Source organism: Ahaetulla prasina, chromosome 6, assembly GCF_028640845.1.
Source record: "Ahaetulla prasina isolate Xishuangbanna chromosome 6, ASM2864084v1, whole genome shotgun sequence".
Lineage (NCBI taxonomy): Eukaryota > Metazoa > Chordata > Lepidosauria > Squamata > Colubridae > Ahaetulla > Ahaetulla prasina.
The window spans coordinates 40,375,143-40,395,254 of NC_080544.1; the positions used below are offsets into that span (position 1 = coordinate 40,375,143).

General features: G+C 37.4%; 1 protein-coding gene across 1 annotated transcript in view; it reads right to left on the bottom strand.

Annotated features, from left to right (window-relative positions):
• Positions 1-2,976: 2,976 nt before the first annotated feature.
• The window catches only part of MGMT (O-6-methylguanine-DNA methyltransferase), a 248,464-nt gene continuing 231,328 nt past the window's right edge, over positions 2,977-20,112 (bottom strand). Inside the window, exon 7 of the mRNA XM_058188752.1 lies at positions 2,977-3,233. The gene's annotated coding sequence lies outside the window, so the exon portion shown is untranslated. The remainder of the gene's footprint in view (positions 3,234-20,112) is intronic.

A 20,112-nucleotide genomic window follows, 5' to 3' on the forward strand; every position in this document is an offset into this window, starting at 1 on the left:
AAACGGGTAGTAAAAAAATGCTTTAAAAAATAAAAAAGAAGTTCAGATGATCAGCTGTGCCACGTGATTGTCGGAACTTTTTTTTACTTTTTAAAGCATTTTTTTTACTAACGGTTCGGGCGAACCAGTAGCATTTTCACTACCAGTTCAGGGGAACCACCCCGAACCAGTAGCATTTCACCCCTGCCTGGGACATTGCAACCATCACAAATTTGACCCAGTTGCCAAATGTGTAAAATTTGATCATGTGACCATGGGGATGCTGCAACGATCATAAGTGTAAGAAATGGAGCGGCTGGCATGAGGGAAGGAAGAGGGAAAGCGGCCTCCTCCTTCCCTCACCTGGCTTCTCCATGGCAGCACAGTGCCACGGAACTTGCCCACCCACCACTGTCCAGATGCCATCGCTTCCCCCACGCATTTCTTTGCCTACTTGATTTCCAAGTTAGTTGCATTTTTCCGTTGCAATTCTCACCGTCGCGTGCAGAGAAACAAGTTTGTGGGACAAAAAAACAAAGTTCGATCAATCAATTCCAACTTTACAAGATCTTCTTTTTTTCCAAGAAGTTAGAATTGATTGATTGAACTTTTTTTTTTAGTCCCACAAACTCTTGTTTCCCTGCACACGAAGGTGAGAAGTGCAATGAAGAAACGCGATGGACCTGGAAATCAGGTAGGGAAAAGAAATGCTTGGGGGAAAGCGAGGGCATCTGGGTGCCAGGCACTGAAACGGGCCCATCTCTCTCAAGCAGTTGCCCAGGCCCAGTGGAGGGAAGGCTGGCATCTACCGGCACTTAAATGCGGTGGCATGCCAGCTCTGGCCAGAAAGGGGCAGCCGGCATGGGCACTGCAGACAGAATGCCCGCTCGCTTCAGCACCCTCCCCGATCCTCTGCCACTCTGCTGGCGCTTTGGCCTTAAGTGCAGGCTCTGCTCCTACCACCTGAGACAGTTTTTGCTTAAGTGACATGATCAAAGGTTTCCATCGCTCCTCTCTTGGACTTTTGGGATGGTAACACCCCCCCACCTGGAACGAAGTTGAACGAAAACCACACCTTTTCCAGAAAACACAGCTTTCTGGAACACATCTAACTAGTTCTCCAAACTCAGCAAAAAATTAGGTATCGGTTCCACTGAACTGGTGCGAACTGGCTGAATCCTACCACTGGTTCTAACCAAACTGAATGTTTTCCTTTTGAACAAGCCTCAATCTATATCAAGCACCTAAAGAAAATTTTTATTACATGTTTAGTAAAGCCAGGACATGTAAGAACAGTTCTCCAGATCAGGGGTCTCCAACCTTGGCAACTTTAAGGCTTGTGGACTTCAACTCCCAGAATTCCTCAGCCAGCTTTGCTGGCTGGGGAACTCTGGGAGTTGAAGTCCACAAGCCTTAAAGTTGCCAAGGTTGAAGACCTCTGCTCCAGATTATACTCTAAACTTCCATCAGATTATACACTAAATTTATTTATTTTTATTTATTTATTTATTAAATTTTTATACCGCCCTTCTCCCGAAGGACTCAGGGCGGTGTACAGCCAAAATAAAAACAAAATATATACAATTTAAAACAACATTTAAAAAGAGCAAATTTTAAAGGCTGATTATTAAAATTTAAATTTAAAAATTTAAAAATATTAAGAATACCCAATTAAAATTCATCACTAAATTTCCTAACCAAATGAAAAATGGCAAGGAATATGTAAGTTCTACCCAACATCTGAAGGACCATATATCATCAATGGCTGACTTAAAGGAAATCAGTAACATACAACCTCTAAATAGTACCAAGATATTGCTCTTCTATTTACTTGAGGCCAGGTATGTTTTCTGGGCTATTTGTGGAATTTTCACCAAGGTTTCTCCTATACCAAGATTCAAAAGCATCATTTTTAAAAAAATCCTAATTCTTCAAAATCCAGCTTTCCATACCACATCATAGGAAAAACCATTGTTTGCATGATCCTGATATTTATAGGTATAGACACATTACAGCATCTGGGCATCTTTGCCCAGGCATTTATAGCTATCGTACCAAGTGCTAGACTATCGTATATTTTTTAATTAATGTTGATAGTCAATCCTAGAAGGTAGAAATTACCACTTCAGTATCAGTTCTGAGATTGGTTTCTGCACCTATTGTCATTAATTTGATCTTTTTTATATTTAATTATAAGTCATTTTTCTCTCCAATGTACTCCTTGACTTTTATTATGAGAGCTTGTAGATGGTTTGTATTTTCAGGCATTAAGGGAATACCATTAGGATAGCACAGATTATTTATGTTTATTCCTCCAATTTCAGAACCACACTTATCTTCTTCAATCTCAACCTCCCTCAATATATATTCCACATATAAATTGAATACTTTAAGGAAAGAGCGTGCAAGTTTTGCATAAGGACAGTGAGATATTCTGGGATTTCCTTGTTCCTAAGGATACTCCACAATTCAATATTATTGGTACAGTCAGAGGGATTTCTAAAGCCAATAAAGCACATATTTACTTCTTGTGGATTATTTTACACGCTTTCAATGATCTTGCATGCATCAGTAATAATATATTTTCTTTTCAGGCTTTTATAAAACAAGCCTGAATGTGTGGCATCTCCATTCATCATACGGCTCTGATTTGCATTAGATGCTCCTAAGTTTTATTGTGCTTTATTGTGCTAGAATTAAGGATATTGTGTGACAATTTGCTCACTGTTAATTGTCTTCTTTGCTATTGGTATACATACTGACTTCTGATCTATTAGCCACTGTGTATTTTCCTGATTTGGGAGGGAAAAGTTTGTTTGGAACAATATAAATGGGGGATTTACTATAAAAATTGGAATGATGGTTTCAAAAACTAGCAATTGAAAAAGTAAACGTAACCTTTAAAATAAAATGATGACAACATATTTCCTGAAGAACAGGAAACCAGCTTTCAATAGAGAGCTTTTGTAAACGCGATGCTATTGTGTCAATCACACTACCTTCAACTGTCAACCTTTTATCTCTGCAGAGATTGAAGAACAGGTTTAGAGAAGATCTTAAAATGATTTTTTCTCACCTGTTGTCTTCAAGATGTGGCAGGACACCCCCCTCCCATTTTTTTTCCAACACATCTGGAGGGAATCAAGTCAGGAAAAGCTGCATACGGCAGATTCACATAGGAAATAATCCTTCAGATACTCTATTCCCACGTGGTTGAAGGCTTTGCGGTTTAAAGCAAGCAGTTTGAATAATACCTGGAATGAAATTAGAAGACAAGAGAGACCTTTTAACTCTATTATCTTATGTTCATTTTGTCAGGTCTTCTCTAGTAACCTTGCATTTAATACTGAAATAATGGAATATTCTATGTATATTTCAGTAATGGTTCCAGGACACATGGAAGCTATTTCAAGGCTAACCTCAGTACACTGAAAATATGATTGGTTTGCCATTCTAGTTCCCAGTGTCTGGCCTATGCAGCAAAGTTAGCACATACACACAATCCTCTTGACCCCAAGCAGCTCACCAGACTCACATAATAGAAAACACAAATCTTAGGTAGCACTAAGAGTTCTAAATATAAATATAACACATTTTTCTCACTCAACCTGTTGTTAACCACTTAAAGCATATAAAATTGCCTATATATCAAATAGGAAGCCCTCAGCAGATAACTGGAAAAATGTGGAAAAAGTTCAATCTTTGTAACAAATAGAACTGAAACATTTTTAGAGTATATTCAAGGGAGAGAGAGAATCTTCATTTATATTCCTGGCCTTTGATGGTGTGGTTTTGTTTAAATGCTCTGTTGCATTATTTCATGTTAACATCTCTCTCTCTGAATCTGAAAGTGCCCATTAAAAAGTTTCCTATTGTTTGAAGTTATGACATTTGAAAAGGGAACGTGTATGCATTTGAACACACTGTAGGTATTTTCATCCTCTCTCTTGTGCAATTGTGGTATCTAGACATGTTTCATTCATGAGTCCTGCAATTTTGGTCTTCTTAGAATGCCCTAAAAAAAAAATCACAAGCCTTGAAGATTAAACTGTGCTGCCAATATGTGAGCGAACTCACCAACACAAGTGACAAATAACTCTAATATAGAAAACCTGTCAGTGTTGCATATTGTAATTGACCTTCTAAAAGTCTGCTCCTTCTTTTAGTAAAAGTTTAGATGTCCTGGGGTTCTTCAGTCCATTATTACACAAAATAATCCCAATAAATCTCAAAGTGAAAAATAACACAAACAGAAAATTAATTTTATACAATAGTTTGAGTTTACTAAGACATTCCTGAAGGCTGTAATTTAAAAAAAAAATCAAGGAAATTTATTTATGCTTCAAGTGATGATTAATAGATTCAAAAATTGAGTCATTATTATTATGGTATCTAAACTATATTGTACATTACAATACTATACTGTACATTGTTAGTGCCTATCATCCTGTCTTTCAATAAGAGAGTCTCTAAGCTTATAAAACTTTGAACATTTTAAAGGATTTTATATTTTTTAAAAATTTCTGAGTATGAGATGTCCTGTTTGTAGTCCAGTATTGATTGCGTACAGTGACAAAGACTTTGCAAGATCCAATCTCGGTTAGTCATCAGGTTTAGTGGTTTAGTCTGCCAAGTTTTTGAATTTGTGCTGGACCCCATCCTTGGAGAATGTCTCTCTACCGGAATATGTTCTCTGGTTATTCTATGCTTCCTATTTATGTAATACTTTCCTACTGGTTGATTGGTGTGTTGATGGCCAGCGATCAAAGACTTTGATTCAGAACCAGTTGCATTCTTTCTCTAAGGTGTGTGATTACCCCCAAAATGTGTTCTTTGGGGATATATAAATAGACCTGGGAAATGACACAGAGAAAGGGATAAAGAAACCTTCCAAGATATTCTGATAAAATTCTGAGTCCTCACGGCATTGCTTTAAAAAATTGGGAGAATATTTACAGTATTTGTTAAAATATTATATCCCATTTACTTGATTCTAAGCAGTTCAAATCAATTCAACACATTAAACTAAGTACAGTACAAATAAATTAAAACCAATCGACAAATATATTCCACAGTAAAGAAAGATATAGTTAATATTAGGTAGAATTAATTTATTTAATTATTTTTAATCTATTCAGCCTATATAAACTCTGGGCAGTGTACAAAACCAATAAAATCAGTAAAAACTTAAAAGCAACACAAACCAAATAAAACAATGTAGCTCCTCCTCTAAATATAATAATACATTAACCCCAGTTAATGTCCCATTCATTAGCATTAATAGCAATAGCAATAGCACTTACTGTAGCAATAGCAATAGCATTAATAGCAATAGCGATAGCACTTACTTTAGCAATAGCGATAGCACTTACATATACCGCTTCAGTGCTTTACAGCCCTTTCTAAGTGGTTTTACAGAGTCAACATATTGCCCCCAACAATTTGGGTCCTCATTTTATTGACCTCAGAAAGATGGAAGGCTGAGTCAACCTTGAGCCTGGTGAGATTGGGACTGCCAAATTGCAGGCATTAAATTAAGGCTCCAAACAGGAGGTAATCTGAAGAGTTTTGGTGCCTTCCTAAATACCAGATATATAGGAACAAATCTATTATTGGAGAACATATTCTTCCAAAAATGAGGATAGCCATAATGGGAAACTAATTTCTAGCTCCCATTCCTCCAACTTCACCAGGGGACAGAATCCCTTTTTCAAGTTGATATTGCAGGGATTCAACTTTAAGGTACCTTTCACTCAAGCCATTAATGACTTTGTAGATCAAAATCAGCATATTGAACTGAATTCAGAAATAGATGGGTAACTCATATGGAGCCTGCATTCAGCAGGTGTACCACTGCTGAATCATCCTTTACCTGTCAGCAAATAAGCTGCTGCTTTTGAAGAATTCAAAAGCAGAATTCTTTTAATTGAAAAATTCAAGTTGTCTTCCAAAGCAGCCCCAAATAGAGTAGACTACATCACCTTTGATCAGAAATTGATGTGGGCATGAGTTATTGTTGTCATGAGTTCCTATTCCAATAGAGGTGACATCTGGCACACCAGCTAGATTCATCAAATTGGTCAATGCCTCCAACTACTGATCTAATTGTAAGTCAAAAAGAATTCTTAGATTGCAAATCTGGTCCTTCCACAGGTGCAAAATGAGAAAAGGGCACGTACCCAATGCACATACAAAGGGGATGCAACTGTAATGATATAACTCTGCGTTCATCATTCACACTTGATACCCTCCTTCCCCATGATCACTACTGTTTCTTCCATAAAAAGTAAGTCACTATAATACCTTATTGAAATGCGTTGTTTATGAAAAGAGAGTGGAGCATGGAGCATACCAATTCATAAATTTAATAGTGTTTCAAGAGCAAACAGCAGTGAAGATTACAGTGGGGTCAGCTATAAACTGTGGAAGTCCTCTGTTTTTGCACAGGTATTCAAAATAATAATACTATGTGCTATTCCTTCCTTTCAAGTATTTCATGGAGGCCTTCCGTCTAGTCTATGTGTTCATGCATATGTCAAATTGATGAGAGGACATTTAAGACAAGTCCTGGATCGTGAATACGTGGTACAGTGTTTTGTCTATAGAAATAATTAAGAAAAAGAAGTTAAGACTAAGTCACACTGCACAATGTAAGACAGTAGAGCTGCAATTTAAAGCACTATTTATCAGAAGTGGAAATAGCCAAATGTTTGATAGTAATGTCTCATTTCTACATCACTGTTGTGGCTTTCTCTTCAACAGAAATACTTCTGATGGAAAAAAGCCCTGCAGTTGAAGTGATGTTAACCTGATAATCCTACCTGAAAGTTGACAATGACAACCTTCATTTCTGGGCCACTGTTTGCTGTTTCCTTTACGCAAGCGCTTATGGAAGATAACAGAGTGGTACTTATGTAATTCGAATGGAAATGTCAAGTGCTCGCAGCCTATGATTAGAGGTAAGTGCCCTGCTATTATACAGTAGCGCTCTCAAGTGCACCAGGCTGAGGATGTGACATGACCTCTTCTCAGCAAATGCTTGTCTCCCTCCTCTCTACAAGACCCTTGTCTCCCTTCCCCATTGACTGGTGCAACCCAGCATTGAGTAAAACAATCAACTCTGCACTTGTTGAATCACTGGCTGTCAATTTGGGCGGATGCTTTGCTATGGCCTCAAAGACAGGTAATAATCAGGAATTTGGTGACTAGACCATACTAAAAATGAGTTAAAAGTCAGTTTTGCTCTCTATGCAATGAAAATAGGCTCCCGGTGATTAAATCACTCCACTCATTGTCCATTGGATCACTTTCGATGCTAGGACTTAGTCAAGCATAAATCTAGCTCATGTATTCACCATTGGTTTTGCGCTCTCAACAGCCATGCTTATTTTTGTATTTTTGTGCAATTAATTCAGTATTTTCTTTACCCCGGAGTGACATATGCAACAACCTTAGCAATGGCTGATCTCTAATATCATTGGAAACAGGCAGACAGATTGATTCTTCTTGAGTATCATTGGCTTAAGCTTTTTTGACACTGCAAACTAGAGGAATAATTTCACTTCAGAACAGCAATCACTGATTCTCATAATCATATTACCTTGTGAGATCTTTAATGCAACAGAGTGGTATTTATTTGTTTCAGGGAGTACTGTACTTCAGTATGTGATTGAAGATAGTGAGGACAAAATCTGCTTAGGGGAAGGGCTTATGATTGTCCAGAAAACAAAAAGGATGCAATGTTGTTAGCCTACTAACAGAAATATTTGTTTTACTTGTTATTATCATGGTGTTTCTTGAAGGCGTTTCATTATCCAGTCAGTACACAGATGATGTTACCTAATTTAGATAATCAACATCTGTAAGAAAACAAGGAGTCCTCAGTTCAACCCCGAACCTGAAATATAAATCTCTATCGGTACTACAGTAAAGTGGATTGTAATATTTAGATTTCAGCCATTTCTCAGCCAAAGTAACATGTTTTCCCAAATAAATGAGTAAATGTACATTCCATATTTCATAGCCCCTGTACTTAGTAATATCTGTATCTGGTTCTTTATCTATGTATTCCTGTTTTAATTTCAGTGTCAACTTGAATATTTAGACAGTTGGAAATTATTGTCTTCTCCCCAAGAAAATTAAATGAACAAGTAGGATTTTCTACATCAGCAGGGGTCACCTTCATTTTGGGGAAAAAATTATATATTTTGTATTAATTCTGGAATTAATTCTGTAGAAGCTTTGCATTTTGGTATTTGCTGTTTGCTGTTCTCAGCTAACAAGAAGAAATGTCTCAATAATATAGCACTCTAGAAGGGCCACTATTAACATGGAACAGAGTCAGGGGTCACTTTGGCAATTTGCCAGAATCTTGAGAGCTACACCCAATTAGCTTCTCCACATTTACATAATTTGCACGGGATGCTGAAATGCACCAGTTGTGTTTAAACTTGACATTTTTACTGAGGTCACCACACATACACCAGTGTTGTTGTTGTTGTTGTTATTATTATTATTATATTTTTACATATAGTTGCAGAAATTCAGAGAAAGGACAATTGGTTTGTGCAATTAAACTCTTCAGACTTCTTTTTCAACTCTATTCATGTAGGAAAACATTAGAGCAATATTTCCAATTTCCAATTCTTTTCATACATGGACCTCTATAACATCATTAAAGTTTTTTTTTATGGAACACAAAACTAGACAAAACTATTTTTGAAAAGTGCTAGTATTCTGTTTTGAAATTTTGTGATATATTAAAGTTTTACAAGATTTGGGTCTTCTTTAAAAATATTTTAATATTTTAATAACACAAGAACAATCTGTCATTCCCTTATGGACCATGAAAGGTTTTTAGACCATGAATTAGGAATCCTTGTTTAAGAAAAATAATTACCAATTTGCCAGTTATTGGTCTGAAATACCAGTAGATACATAGATAGTTTTACTATATGAGAAAAGGTATAACAAAGAAAAAGAAAAAAGGGATAAAGAATAGAATAGAATAGAATAGAATAGAATAGAATAGAATTTTATTGGCCAAGTGTGATTGGACACACAAGGAATTTGTCTTGGTGCATATGCTCTCAGTGTACATAAAAGAAAAGATATGTTCATCATGGTACAACATTTACAACACAATTGATGGTCAATATATCAATATAAATCATAAGGATTGCCAGCAACAAGTTATAGTCATACAGTCATAAGTGGAAAGAGATTGGTGATGGGAACTATGAGACGATTAATAGTAGTGCAGATTCAGTACATAGTTTGACAGTGTTGATGGAATTATTTGTTTAGCAGAGTGATGGCCTTCGGGGAAAAACTGTTCTTGTGTCTAGTTGTTCTGGTGTGCAGTGCTCTATAGCGTCGTTTTGAGGGTAGGAGTTGAAACAGTTTATGTCCAGGATGCGAGGGGTCTGTAAATATTTTCACGGCCCTCTTCTTGATTTGTGCAGTATACAGGTCCTCAATGGAAGGCAGGTTGGTAGCAATTATTTTAACATATTACAAAAATAGTTTAGTTTGGAATAACTAACATCAATAAAGAGTAAGCTTATTTGTTAGTTTGAAATAATTTTATATCAATAAAGAGCCACTTTATAAACAAAGAATTGTAAATCTGGGTGATAAGTATACAGTTTTTCATTTATTAATATATTAATATATTTCAAATTTGGAGTATATAATTCAAAATCATATCCATATGTTTCAATCTTATAATTTCTCACCCAAATTAGCAAATTTAGAGATATTAAACAATTAAACATAAGGGTGGCACAGGATCATAGCATGTGTTAACATCCTCCATCATTTTACACTTGTACATGATAGCCAAGCCTTTTAAACATAAACATGATTTTTTTTGTTGGATTAGCCAAATTTTAAAACCATAAAATACATACTTGACATTCCTTAAAATGCCTAACAATTTTACTTCTTTGTATCTTACCTTTATTATTTTTACAATTAACTCAAAGCAGCAAATATATACAACACTGTTTTCCCTTCAGCAACAACCCTGTGAGGTGAGTTGGGCTGAGAGAGAGAGTGTGACTGGCCCAAGGTCACCCAGCTGGCTTTTGTGGCTAAGGTGGGATTAGAACTCATGATCTCCTGCTTTCTAACCTGGTGCCTTAGCCACAATTGATTTATTAATACTATATGGAATTAGATTGATTTACATGTAAGATTATAGCATGGGTTAATTTGTTTTGTTTTGGCTTAATTTGTTTTGTTTGGCTTGGCTTAATTTGTTGCCACCAGTTATGATTAAAATAATCTTGTATTATCTTTAAAGATACATATACAACTTACCTGGAGTGTTAACAATTTTGTAGTACTCTCAAGGAAAATAGTAGTCTGTTCAGAAAATAACATGTAATTCCAGAGCAATGGAATGAGCTGGAACAGCTGCATTAATACAGTTATCAAGAAATCTATTTTTCATTCTTGCATATAATCGTAGAAATATTTTTAGAGATCTCTAAAATAAATGCGTTCTCAGTCATCTGAGCTTTCAGTCCTGGTCAAACAGATATTTTCCGCAAAGCAGAACCTCAGGGAAATATATAAATGTATAAGTCTGAACTCATATTGCAGGAACATGTGCTCAAAATGAATAATTTTCAAATAGACAGCAAATCAAATTGCTAATTCATTTATCAATTAATACACACAGGGCTTTTAAATTATTTTTTAAAAAATTAATGTAAAATTGCTTAAAGAGGAATCTTATATCCTCTTGTTAAAATATGAGTAAGTTATTAGAAGAAACACTAATTGTGCAGGTGAGTGGACAGCTGGTTTGGGAGATCGGTAATGGGGAACAAAGCCTTCAGCACTGGGTCACTGGTTCAAATCCAGTTCATGTTCTTAGTGACAGAAAATCATTGCCATCTGATAGCTGCTTGACAGTTGTATGTGACTAGATCTGTTGGTAGTCAGATGTAGATCTCAGTACATGAACTGTAAGACAGGGCCTCTCTGTCACATCAGTGTAACTTGGAGTTATTTGTAGAACTTAAAACATACAAACTCATAGATAAGACACAGTGTTTCATTTTGAATTAAATATACTAAAAAAATGGACTAAAGAGGCTTGCGACTTGTTTTAAGACTTAGAAATATAAGAAACTTTTTAGATTAGAAAGTCTTTTTTTTGTTTTTAGGCATAGAGTTTCTCATCAGTCCTCCTTAAGTTCTTTTTAAACTTGAAACGCCAGAAATTAAGTCTCTCTTTCTCTCTCTACCATTTATTTTATTTATTTATTTATTTATTTATTTGATTTTTATACCGCCCTTCTCCCGAAGGACTCAGGGCGGTGTACAGGCAAGATAAAACCAACAATACAATATACAGGTTAAAATACAATTTAAAAAACTTATTTAAATTAGCCTGGAGATTAAAATTTACCATACACTAAAAACCCCGTTTAAAAATTAATAAATTTAACATTAAAATTCCAATTTAAGCCAGCCCCGCGCGGATAAAGAGATGTGTCTTCAGTTCGCGACAGAATGTCCAAAGGTCAGGTATTTGGCGTAAACCCGGGGGAAGCTCGTTCCAGAGTGTGGGAGCCCCACGGAGAAGGCCCTTCCCCTGGGGGCCGCCAGCCGGCATTGTTTGGCGGACGGCACCCTGAGAAGTCCCTCTCTATGGGAGCGTACGGGTCGGTGGGAGGCGTGTGGTAACAGCAGGCGGTCCCGTAAGTACCCAGGTCCTAAGCCATGGAGCGCTTTAAAGGTCATAACCAACACCTTAAAGTGCACTCGGAAGGCCACAGGCAGCCAGTGCAGTCTGCGCAGGAGCGGTGTTACATGGGAGCTACGCGTAGCTCCCTCTATCACCCGCGCAGCTGCATTCTGGACTAACTGAAGCCTCCGAGCGCACTTCAAGGGGAGCCCCAAGTAGAGAGCATTACAGTAATCCAAGCGAGAGGTAACGAGCGCATGAGTGACTGTGCATAAGGCATCCCGATCAAGGAAGGGGCGCAACTGCCGAACCAGGCGAACCTGGTGGAAGGCCCTCCTGGAGACGGCCGTCAAATGGTCTTCAAACGACAGCCGATCATCCAGGAGGACACCTAAGTTGCGCACCCTATCCTTTGGGGCCAGTAACTCGCCTCCGACAGCCAGCTGCGGCTGCAGCTGACTGAATCGGGGTGCCGGCATCCACAGCCACTCCGTCTTGGAGGGATTAAGCTTGAGCCTGTTTCTCCCCATCCAGACCCGTACGGCTTCCAAACACCGGGACAGCACTTCAACAACTTCATTGGGGTGGCCCGGGGTGGAAAAGTACAGCTGGGTGTCGTCAGCGTACTGCTGGTATCTCACCCCGAAACCACTGATGATCTCACCCAACGGCTTCATGTAGATGTTGAACAGCAGGGGCGAGAGAATCGACCCCTGTGGGACCCCACAAGTGAGGCCCCTTGCGGTCGACCTCTGCCCCCCTGTCAACACCTTCTGCGACCGGTCGGAGAGATAGGAGGAGAACCACTGATATACGGTGCCTCCCACTCCCAATCCCCCCAACCGGCGCAGCAGGATACCATGGTCGATGGTATCGAACGCCGCTGAGAGATCTAATAGGACCAGGGCAGAGGAATAACCCCTGTCCCTGGCCCTCCAGAGATCATCCACCAATGCGACCAAAGCTGTCTCCGTGCTGTATCCGGGTCGGAAGCCGGACTGGAACGGGTCTAGATAGACGTCTTCATCCAGGTATTGGGGTAGCTGTCGCGCCACGGCACTCTCTACAACCTTCGCAACAAAGCGAAGGTTGGAGTGGACGATAATTACCCAAAATAGCTGGGTCCAGGGAGGGCTTCTTAAGGAGGGGTCTCACCACCGCCTCTTTCAAGGTAGCCCACCTTGTCACCGCCTCTTTAGGTAGCCCACCTTGTCATGAATGTGATCCTCCTTCAGTAACATGCCTGTAAAGACCCTCCTAGTTGTGACTACCACATGCTCCATTAGAAGGGTTGGGAGTACAGAAGGAATCTCAGATTGTGCAGTGGGTCTGTTTGGAGTAGTGCCACCATCTGTTTAGTATTAAAGATGTAAAATCCCAGATCTGGAAGGTCCTAAAATCCAAAGCTTGCCAGAATTCAGATTCAGAATTCAGAGTGGAAGGAGTGCAAAATTCCATATAGAAAGGGATGAGTGTGGGATCTATTATTCCCAATGGTAATGGTAATGGCCCCATAGGTAAGAGAGAAACTGTCAGGTGTAAAAAAATCAGATCCACACACGAAGTTCTAATTAAACTGATTTATTGCTACATAGTCTATGAACAAGAATGTTCTCAACTAATGGTTAGCACCTGCTGGGAGTTAGATAAGGGTAAGTGAAACTCAAAAGTGGTTGCACTTAGTCCATTTACGGCTACATAGGGATTCTAGGACAGTCCCTTTTTAAACTACATCCCAGGTTCTGCCACTCCTTTTCCTACAGGAACCAGCATATTACACTATCACTCCAGGGAATCAATTGGATACTATGGTTGATGGTATGGAAAAATGTATGAAAGCCACCAAATATTCATGATAGATGCAGTATCAGGAGTGAAATACTACTGGTTCACTCCAGTTCAGGAGAACCTGTAGTGATAAAAACTACCGGTTTGATCGAACTAGTAGTTAAAAAAGCTATGATCCAATGATCAGCTGTGTCGTGCGGTTTAGCTTTGCTAGAAAGCAGGATTTTGGTATGCAGCACATACCAAAAGGAGGCTTGGGAAGGTAAGTAGAACAGTGAGGGGGGGGATCAGCTGTACTGTGCAATTTAGCTTCACTAGAAGGCAGGAAATCCTGCTTTCTAGCAAAGCTAAACCGCACAGTACGGCTGATCATCAGATCGTAGCTTTTTTAAACTACCGGTTTGACCAAACTAGTAGCTTTTTAAACATGAAGTGTTTTGTGAGCACTGTGCATGCACGCCCAGTGCATGTTTGGTGCGCATGCACACATGCAGCACGTGCTTGACGTGCATGCATGGATAGTGAACTGGGAACAAACTGGTTCAGATTTCACCACTGTGCAGTATGTCCATCCTTCTTCACTAGAGATCATCCAAAAGCCCATCAGGAACAACTTCCACCTCCCTCTGAAACTAATTTGAGTCCATCTGTCCTTGGGAGCAGATCATTCTAATGGGTGAACAGTGCCAAGGAATCTCCTGGTTACCAGAACATAATCTCACATTGAACCACAAACAGCTTTCATAGAGACTTTCTCCATGAAAAGTGCCATACCACTGAGCTCTATCCCTTTCTCTCTTTTCCTTTTACTCTTTTTTTTTTAAACCTCTAATGACTCAGTAGAATATTATTGATTAAAAATTTAGCCCTGAGTCACAGAAGAAAAATTGTTTGTACGGCTAAGGAATTGTGCTCTCCGGGTGTTGAATCATAACTCCCAATAGTCCAAACCAGCAATAGTAGCAAGGTACAATTCTGATTGCAATTGTGTGTATTTGGATGGTAGGAAGACAAATTGAACTTAGTGAGATTTTTTAGGATGTTCTCAGAGCCTTCATCTTAGAGGATTAGATAGAAATGATGAGAAACTCTTGTTCTGAAACCCTGGCAAACTCTTGCTGCTCTGTGGAGACAATAATGAACTAAAGTACTGTAGATCACAGGACTAACTTAATGTAAGGCAACTTCTTTTGTTTGTATGATAACACCCCCCACAAGCTTTAGCTGAACTTCAGTGATGTGCTTGATCTTAATTTGTGCATGCTGTCACTCACTGGATGCCCAGCATATAAATTATGCTAAAAGGCGGTGACTGGTCAAAAGCATTCAGTAATCTTAGTAGCTAAAGGGGCACTTAGAACTTTCTCCCTTCATTCTAAATGCAAAGTTTAACCATTATACTACTTTTGCATTAAGGTTTTCTGGTACAGAAGTATCAAAGAAAAAGATTCCTCACCACAAAATTAACTTTAGAGAAGCATTTCTATGACTTCTCCCTACATCCACCATGCAGATGAGAGAAAATTATCAGTTTCCCCAATATATTAATATTTTTCTAGTTTTCATTAACGTGATGTCTGATTTTTCTTCAAATTTATATATCAGTGTAATCTTTAATTGGACTATAGTTATACAGTCTACTAGATATATCCCCCATTTTATTTACTGTTGTAATTGTATGATTTAATCTATCATGGGTCCCACATATAGAATGGCTACTATAAATATCAAATAATTTTTTTCATGATTTTCACAAATGTCTCAATAATTTTCCAAGCCAAGCTCATTCACTCATCAAAAGATATTGTGGAATATCGTTTTCTAAAAATCCAGTAAATTACCTCACAACTAATACTTTAAACCAAAGCATAAAGACATAGCTGCCTGAGAATAGTAATATTAGAAAGGTCTTTAAAGAAATGAACAATCTGCCTGGCATTTTGTTTGGATAGAAAGACCATCTGAGTGTCTGTGGATTCCTTGAGCAGCCTCAGGCAAATTGACTCTCTTCCAGCTTTACTACAACTGTGCTCTCTATTTAGGCAGTAGATCATTGCAGAGAATGGCAGGTGAAGTTATAGCCATCAGTCAAGTGACTATACAAAGGATATCATGCTTGAGCATCAGAAAATGCATGTGCCTACATGATGATTAGAGAATGCTGAAATTTAATTTCTGTGAGAGGAATTTCTGTGAGAGGAGTACTGTCACCTTCATCACAAAAACTATGCAAGTTCTTAAGAATATATTTTCATTATATTGGTACTGAGGAATATCAAGTTTTGTCTTCCTGTACATTCTTAGTTTATGGACAGCCCAAATAATTAAGCTTTTAGCACACAGTACAGGGTGCAAAGATGATAGTATCGATAGGGATGCTCTTTTATTACTAGCAAACCAGTACATCTCATGGTGTAGCATATCCTTTCTTAAATTGGTAGACTCCCAGAGTATTGGAACTTCTCAGGATGATTCTGGAATTTTCTACGTCAAATTTCTGCTTCTGGTAAGCTTAGGATGGAAAGGGCTGTTGAATGGAAGTTCTTACTATAGCATTAAACCTATATCTAATTGCAAATCTGAATTTGCATGATAATGGTAGCAATTATTCCACGTACATATGGAACAACATATTCTGCTGGAATGAGTATTTCAAAAGCAGACCTATATTTCTCACTTTTTCTCAACTTACCACCTGTTAGATGACTATTGTCCTCACTTTAATTTTAGTTTTATCTGATATATCTTCCAGACTATGGTTCTCAAAATTACCAGTCAGCAGGCCTAAACTTTAAAAGAGAAAACAGATAAATACACATAGCTGGTTGGAGACAACTATCTGATATTTTCATTCTATGGTCAACTGTAAGTAAGAAATCTCTCCCATATGCAAATCCAACCACCACACCTGCTACTAATATGTAGCAGAACAAAATACATTGTCCTCTCTTGACACTTTATCTGAATAATCTATTTATATTCATACACTTATCCAAGTAAATACACATCTACCACTTTTGTTTATGTAACTTATAATGGTATCTTGTTATTATAGCCCAATTATTGATCTGTGCTACCAATGTAGTTTCAGATTTCTCCAGTTACCTGAACAAAATTATTCCACATTTGAGTCAGGTGAACACGATTAAGAATTTCAGCCACCCTCACTATGAGTGCCTGTGAATTGATGATATGGTCTACACATTTATGTCTTCAATTTTTCAAGGTTTCTACCTTGCTATGTCTTAATATAAAACTATTCCCCAGTGTTTTCCACAGAAAAGAATAAACTGCACACTTTCATCCAAAAATACTTCTAATTCTCCCACAAGTTGCAAGTTTCTACTAGGAAGATGCCTTGAATACATGATACACCAGCCAGCAGTCCTTTGCAGTGAATTTGCATTCCTGTGGTATTTCATCATACATACAAGAAAGTCAAAATGATTGTTTAAAGTTCTGCATATTATTCTTTTTCATATTATGTAAGGAAATATTTTTTTGTTGTGAAGGCAATGAAAATGATGGATTTTTGGATAAGAAACATGGTGAATTGTTCAGTTCGCTTTCTTTGAAGGTTAAAATTTGACCTATTTAAAATTATTTTAGATACAGACCAGGACCCCATCAATCAAATCTCTATCAAATGGCCAAAACACTCGTGCTACTGATAATTAACTAAATTATTCAAAATGATTCAGCCTGTCTATAAGATCATCTAAAAATGGCCTGCTAAGAAAAACATTTGACATTAAAGACACCCTGAATGCTGAAATCTTTCCTTGTTCAGTTGTGGTGGGTGTATGCAATGTTTGTTGATTGGTGCTATTTAATCCAGGCATTTCTTCATTGAGACATTTGACTTACAATGTTGAATTATTTTATAAGTTATCTTTGTTTTATAGTACTACATTATATTTTTTATTTGTGTAGTATTATTTATTGCTATTGAATTTTGCTTTAGAATTACTTTTAATGAAAAGTATGCCACAGTTTATAAAAAGGGTATCATTAAACAGATTCCAGGAATGTAAGGATGCCATATTGATGTCAGCAACATTGTCATTAGGAACTCAAAGTGTAATTCCACTTCAGTCTCTCTATTATGGAAATCTACAAAGACTATAATCACTAGTATCTTCAACAATTATGAAGATCAATGAAAAGAAAAACCAAAAGGAATCATATTCAAAGTCATGTAATAAGAGTAATGTCATAAGACATTAATATAGGGTTAATTAGTCTGAAATATAATTTGGATACACTTCTGTTCCACCCAATGATATCTTATCCTTTTTCACACACCCACACATTTTATTTGAAGAGACCGCAACATATTGTTGGGCAGATTGGATTTAGGGTCTTCATCTTTTATTCTTGTTTTTCAATTATTACTTCTGTAAATCTTTCAATTTGTTGATGCTTCCCTTTTCCCCCCCTCAGTCATGTTTGGCTTCAGTCCTGTTCTCTCTAATCATCCAGAGCTGCTAACAGATAAAATGAGTTTTTAGGACTATGAATTAGACCATATTTTCTATTATGGAAATATTATGCTCATATCTGACAAGCTTATCCTAAAGTTAATAAATAGGAGCGGCATTTTATTTTTTACTGATAAAATCTGGTAAATCAGTCAAACAGAAACAAACAGAATTATAGTATTTATATTCCTAACAAACAATATGCTTTTAAACTAAACTTTGAATATACTGGCCATTTGAACCCTTTTAAAAATGTATCTGGCTACTCACTTTGAATGTAATTTTTCCTATGTATACTTTCTCACATTGGCTAATTTTACACTATAAAATTTTGATGGATTTGAATTTTGATTTGATTTAAAATTCAATTTTCTCTTTAATTCCTAGATTGATATTGATTATTTATTTAAAATTTCTTCTATGGCTACAATGCCAGGGACAAAAAGTAATACGTGCAAGATCCATTTACTAATCTGTGTAGAGTGTGAAAAACCTGTTTCACACCTCTACAGAAATCAAGAATATTATATATAGGACATTGACATTGTCTCATAAGAAGTATGTATGTATATACGTATGTATATTATTTCCTCCCTTTATCATTTTATAAACAATCCAAGGTGGTGAACTTATCCAAAAAATCTTCCTCCTATTTTATTAAGAGAAAATTATTAGAATGTATATATTATTACAATCCAGAGTTACTTTCCCATTGCTAAAATCAGTTGTCTTCTGTCCCATTAACATGACAATGTTGAAAACGGGGAAGAACAATCACTATATTGTCTCCAAGCTGCTGCAAATCCTAGAATAATTTTAAAAAACCTCTCACCCTCTCCCTGAGAAGAGAAATAAAATGATTTGCCTTGACTTCCCCTCTGTCCACATTTTTGTATATTGCAGTATGTCCATTTGGCTGTATGCTAAAATAAATGAAATAATAAAATAAAAATCCAAACAGTTCTAGTGAAGTAGAACTGCAAAGCTGTCAAGTCACCTTTCTCCTTGATAGACCTGGCTGGGGCAGCTAAATCCAGGAAGTATGAAGCAGTTGTTTCTGCAAATGAGGAAAAATGGATTGCCCTCAAGCTCAACTGAGCAGCAGTTTTTAAAAGAAAAAGCTAGTTTTATTGTGGCTTGAAATTACTGCATCTGAGCCAGAAATAAATTGGCCCAGTTTTCAAACACAGACAATATCGCCACATAGGTCAGAGCTGCTTTTGAACTGGTGTAGGTGTCATGTTGAAATGCACTAAAGCAATACATGATTCTACGATGATGCGTTATAAGCATTTGCTATTGTGAATTTCTCAGTTGGATAAGTATTTTATAAGACCAACTTCCACCACATGTACAGCCCCAAATATCTTGTTATCTGAGGCTAAAATAAGATGGAACTCCCAGGTTTTAGCAACGGGATGCCCTCTAAAGCAAGCATGTTTAACTCATGGCTTATGGCCTCCAGCACCCAACCTTGGATGTTCCACAATTGGCTGGGCCAATTTTTTCAGTCTAATCTTTGCACTGGGGATTTGAAAATGTAAGATAAAAGCACTCTGTAATTAAAACTTATTAAATTATTAGAATCTATTATTAGAATCATAGCATCAGAGGGCTGTAGAAGACACTGGAGGTCTTCTAGTCCAAACCCTCTCCCCAAAGCAGGAGTCCTTATGCCATCCTGGACAAATGATTGTCAATGTTTCTTGAAAACTCCCAGTGATGGAACACCCACAACTCCAGGTGGCAAGCTGTTCCACTGATTGTTCTCTCAAGAATTCTTCTTTTTCCCTTGTTGAATCTCCCGCTAACATGCTTCCACCTATTTTCTTGCCTGCTTTCAAGTGCTGTGGAGAACAAATGAACTCCCTTTTCACTGTGATAGCCCTTCAAGTATTGAAAGATGGCTATCTTGTTTATCATATTTATTAGTTAAAAGATGCCAACCTATAATGCAATGTGGGAATGACTTAAAAGATAGGTAAAGAGATGCTGCCTAGGGAACCATCAGATAAAAGGGGGAAAGAAGTCCAAAATTGAGTAATGAGCAGTGAAAAAAACTTAAAAGAGAATCCACCTTAACTTAGGTGCTATAAAGAGATGGCACATGATTTGTAATTTCAGACTTGCAAGATTTTGTTAGAGGCCTTAAAGTCAAATTGT